Source organism: Belonocnema kinseyi, chromosome 3 (assembly GCF_010883055.1).
Source record: "Belonocnema kinseyi isolate 2016_QV_RU_SX_M_011 chromosome 3, B_treatae_v1, whole genome shotgun sequence".
NCBI lineage: Eukaryota > Metazoa > Arthropoda > Insecta > Hymenoptera > Cynipidae > Belonocnema > Belonocnema kinseyi.
Genome location: NC_046659.1, coordinates 58,543,413 through 58,549,268, shown reverse-complemented (window position 1 = coordinate 58,549,268; position 5,856 = coordinate 58,543,413).

The window sequence follows — 5,856 nt, the reverse complement described above, 5'->3', positions numbered from 1 at the left end:
TCCTTGTCTAACTCCTTGAATTACATCGAAACAGTCACTCAGTTTCCCATTCACTCTTACACTCGCTTTGCTACCTGTATATATTGTTTTTATAGCTTGTAGGATCCATCCATTGACTCCATACTCTATCAGGACTTCCCAACGTTTACTTCTATCTACCTTGTCAAAAGCTTTTTCTATGTCAACAAATGCACAGAAAACTTTTTTTTCTACTCTCAACCTTTTTTGTGTTATTAGTCTTAAGCTAAATATTTGATCCGTACATGACCTTCCTGGCATAAACCCACTTTGGACTTCCCAAATCTTTGCTTCTGTTATTTTCATTACCCTACGAATAAGTATTTTTGAATATATTTTACTTACGGTGCTTAATAAGCTAATCCCTCTGTAATTATTGTACTCGCTTTTACCCCCCTTTCCCATGTATATTGGTACGATAATCGTCTATGTGGTATGCACTTGACACCGTGTTTAAGCATTTCAGCGTTAATACGGTCTACCCCGGCAGCCTTACCGTTTTTCAAGTTCATAATTATATCCCTAACCTCAGTGATGCAGACTTTCTCAATTGAGTTTTCCATCGCATCGTGTTCAACATCGCAGTTGTGGTGTCCTATAGCTTCATCTCCGAATTGTCTCCTAAAATAATCTCTGAAACCCTCTAGTATTCCGTCTGCATCATATACCATTTCCCCCCTACTATTTGTCATGTTGACAATTTCTGTACTTTTGTTTCCTTTCATTTTTTTATAAAGTAGTTTCCTGCTTCCTTCAAAGTCGTTTTGTATTTTTATCTCTTCTGATAACTGAAAAATACTAAACTGGGATTTTTTTTGTCGATGCTAATGAATTTGAAGTTAGATTTTAAATATTTGAAATTGGGCGAGGGTGGCATCCCATGACAGCGTCAATCTTGGCGCAAAACGCAAAGCGTCATATCACTACACACGTCAGCCAATGCTATCCTCCTAGTAATCTACACACATTCATTGGCTGAAGGGTTTAGTAATTTGAAGTTTCGCGTGTTAAGCCAAGTAGTAACGTGGCCATGAAACGTCACCCTGAGCCAATATCGTGAAAATAAAAACACTTTTTTAAGTATAGTCTGCCGCATTGGCTGAACTATTTGAAACTTTGAAAATCTTACTTCAGATTCGTTATCAGCGACCAAAAAAAAACATTGTTAGTAATTTCAAGTTATCACGCTGAGATTCTTGATAATTATAATTTTTTCATACATGTTTCGCCATATCGGGTAAGCCATTTAAATGCTGGAAATCTTATTTTATATTCCATATCAGTGATTCAAAAAAATCTATTATAAGTAAATTTAAGTGCTTTGAAGTACGTACAATTTTGACCCATACGAAAAAGATTTTTCGTGAGGATTCTTCGTGGTATTTCAAGAGCGAATTATTTGAATTTGAATTTCTGTTCAGATTATTGTTTTGCATTAAAAAGTGGATCAACTTGGCTCTAGTTCATACGGAAAAACGAAATATTTAATAAAATAGAACACATTCATTTTTTCCGTACATTTATTCCATTTTTTAGTTTTTAAATATTAATTAAAGTATTGTTGAATTATTGCAAAAAGAGGTAATGTTTGAAACTTGAATTAAAAAAAGAATCGAAATTACCACACTGGAAGGGGGGGGGGGGGGGGGGGTGTGGGACAATGAAAGTAACGTTACACAGTTACTTTGAACATTTGTGCATTAAAATAAAAACTAAACGACTTGCACTCACACAATCATTTCTAAGTGAAACTGTAAATTAAAATTTGTGATATAAACGAGTTGAGAAGAGAGAAATCGTTTGTCAAATAAAATTTTATTAGGCAATGTATAGGTTCCTTGAAAGTAGGGGCTTATGGCTTAATTATTACATTTTTCTTTATATTAAGTACTACAAGTTATTCAGAGCTAATTTAATAAAACTGAAAGCCATATTTATAAATTTACAGTATTGAAAATTATACAATAATTATTTATATATTATTATATATAATTATACATACTTGTTATGTGAATTGAAAATAAACACTGGTCTTTTTAACAATTCAAAAAATGTATTAATTATTTCTTCAAATGAAGGTTACAAATATTCAGTACATACAGCAGAAAATTTGACGGTGGAAATTTATCATGAATTTTTGTAGTATAATGAATTTGTTTACTTTTTTTGTATTTTTGTACATAAGGAACAAATTCAAAATTCTACGAGCAATGAATCTAACACTATGGAAAATTTTGAATTGTAACATTAAAAACCTTCTCCACACTATTCTACTTAGTTTGAAGGTTATATACAACATTGCTATCAGATAGAGGTCATAAAAATTAGTATATAAGCCGTGAATTATTAAGTCACAGCTACAGAAAATTTGGAAAAATAAGTATTCAGTTCTCTATAATTGTGTCTGTTTACAAAAAATGAAGATTATAACTGGAATTCTACTCCTAATATACGTGGCTTTTCTGAAATTTAAACGTAAGTATAATATAATACTATGACTAGATATCAAATTTATAGTAGAAATTAAAGAAGAACTCTTCTAATTAAAAAAATAGAACATTTAAAATTGATAAGCTTTAAATGTTTTAGAAAACAGTATCTACAAAAAAAGCAAACCGAGATAATCGGAGAAAACTATTAAACTCATTATTCGTGTAGACCGCGCATTTAAAACTACTTTTTAAACTTTTTTTATTGTTCTTGGCTAATTTACAGGTGATCTTTTCATTCCCGAAAAAAATTAAATAAATCGTTAATTTGTTATAAAAAATGCAGATACTGCAAAAAATCTTAACCGAAATTATGCAAAACCGCCGCATCTGTAGAAACTGCTTTCTTGCGAACACCCGGCCTCGGAAAGCAGCCTTGGTGTTCACAAGAAAGCAGTATCTGCGAATAATTTGAATTTACGGCTGGCTCGTATTACTAATTAATTTTAGAAAATTTTTATTCAAATAAAGGAAATATTTATTTAATTAAGCTTTCTTTATTTTCAAAAATAGGATGATTTCGCTACGTTATAAATTTAATATTTTCCTATTAGAATTTTGAAAAATAGAGCATTTAAAATTGAAAGGAATGAAAATTGTATTTCTTTTAATTAAAATCCTTAAAAGTACAAAAATAATAATAATGCAATACTTTTAAATTTTAATAAATTTAAATTCGAATCGATTAACAACTGGGCGAAGTAAATGTATTGCTTCCTGTTCACAATTTTTATAATTATTTGTGTTCATTTTGCAATTTGTAATAATTTAATTTGTAGATACTGCGTTTTCTGAGGTCCCATAATTTGAAGAAAGCCGTATCTTTGGACTGCTTTCTTGTGTAACATGGCAGTTACGGAAAATTTTCTGTAGATACTGTTTTCTTACCTAACACGACTCGCCAGAAATAAAAGATGCGGCTTTTTGCAAAAATTATAGAAAAATTATCTTTAATTTTATTAAAAATTTTAAAAAACAATTTTCATAAACGGATGTATCTTTTTTTTAAGATACCAACGATATAAAAAACTCATTTTTTATTTTTTGTAGATACAGCTTTCTTAAATATCACGGCAGTACGTGTATACTGTAATAATAATTATAATAGAAATATATTTTCTTATGTGTAATTTTTTACTTATTTCAAGTTTTTGATTCAAATACGTCGCATTCTAAAGCGGCTTCGAAATTATACACAATTTTTTTAGTGAAACATTCATAATTGTATAATAAGTTTTAAAATGAAATCAATCAGACTTGAAGTCTAAAAAATTCGAATATCTCAAAACGAAAATTAATTGAAAATTTCGTTTCTTTTGAATTGAAAGTTATCAAAAATGGAACAATTTTCATTTAAAAGGTTGCGATCTTGACAAATGTGCACTCAGCCGTTACAGCTCTGACCGGCTTCGTTTCTATATTTTTATTTTTTTTTATATGTGAAATCAATTCTCCAAACAAGAAAAAAATTAGGAAAAAACCTTTTTTGTCCTTTGTTTAAAAAAATAAAGAATTAGGTGAATGCGGGGTTAATGTTTTTTTATTGATACCATCTCCGCTGCGATTTTAATTGTTGTTAATCCGATTACAACCTGCAATTATAATTTCTAGTTCAAACTAAAGTATTTATGCTTTAAAATGTTGCAATACAAAAATACGGAAAAAGCGATAGCAAATATAATGTCGACAGACAAAGTATTGCACTTTATTATTAATAATAATGACATTAGTCGAATCCACAAAAAAGTATATCCTTTTTTTTTAGTGAAAAAAATTATATGTTGAGGTCCCGCAAACCTTATGAAGTTTAACACTAATTTCCCATCAGAAAAAACTAATCTTAACCTTTAACTGATACAATGGGTAAAAAACACCCCAAAAATTTTTGAGCTCGAATTAACCGTACTAAACGTTTCAGCACATGGGGTGAATAACACCCGTTGTGCTATTTACGTAATAAAAAGGAGTTGTGTCAGTTAAGGGTTAAGCAAGGTAGGCGCCGAGTGCCTACAAGGGAGGGTTTCGTAGCGTCTAGTGCTTATATTTTTCGTCTCATGTCAATTTTGGGACTTATGGCCATATTGGGTCCTTGGTAAACTTCGGCTCCTTGGCCAGTTTTAGGACATATGTACATATTGGACCCTATATCAATTTTGAATCATATGGCAATTTTTGGACCTAAGTAAAATTTGGGTACTATATGTAAATTGTGTGCCCTGTGCCAATTTTGGGGTTTATGTCGATTTTGGGTCTTTGGAATATTAGGACCATATATTGATTTTGGGTCTTCCGCCAGATTTGGGCCTGGTGGCAATTTTGTACCATGTGTTAAATGTGGGCTATAGAATACGGGTTTTGCAGTTTTTGGCGCTAATAATTATTTTTTTGTGGTTTATTTTAGTACCAGTTGTTTTTAGTACATTAAATAATACATTAATAATCGAAGAATGAATTGATTTGATTCTTATCAAATCTATTTATTAATTATATTTTTAATTAAAATTTGCTATTTTTTCTAAATTCTTCAAATTGCTCCCGACTTTTCAGTTAAAGCAAGACAATAATTATTTGAAGTTAACAAAAATAATTTATTATCATTTTCAATAATAATTTCATTTTTTAATAATTCTATAAAGTTGCATTTTTTTAATTTTCCACCTGTTTTCCTCTTTTTACTTAAAGCGAAGTAATAATTAATTACATTTTACGAAAATAATTGTTTAAACAATTTATTATTGTTTATGAATATCCTCTCTTATAGTAATGCCAAGAAGTGGTAGTTTTTTCTGAAATTTTCAACATTGTTTAAATTTTTAATTATGAAAAAATAATAAACATGGTAAACAAGGAGTAGGTCTGATTTTGAATGAAAGAGCAAAGCAGCATCTCGGAGACCATGGTTTCGTGTCTTTCAAACTGCTGTGTGCTAGAATGAAAGTAGGAATCAGAAGACTGTTTATCATAGCATGCTACAGGCTTGTTGATAATGATCTTAGAGAAGTAAAAGATGCCTTCTGGGACACTTTAAATGACACAATAAACATTTGCGAACATGGGGAAAGAGTAATTCTACTAGGAGACATGAACGGTTGGGTGGGCATCCAAAATCAGGATACGGAAAGAGTATTAGGTAATTTTGGGGATCCAAGAACAAACTATAACGGAGATAAATTAGTTGGTCTATGCTTAGAAAGGGGTCTGTTTATTACAAACACTTGGTTTAGGCATAAAATGATCCACATATACGCCTGGTCTAAAGGAAATAGCCGCAGTATAATTGACTTTGTTGTTGCGGATGAAAGACTAAGAGAGTTAGTCAAAGATACAAGAGTCATGAGGGGTCCTGAAT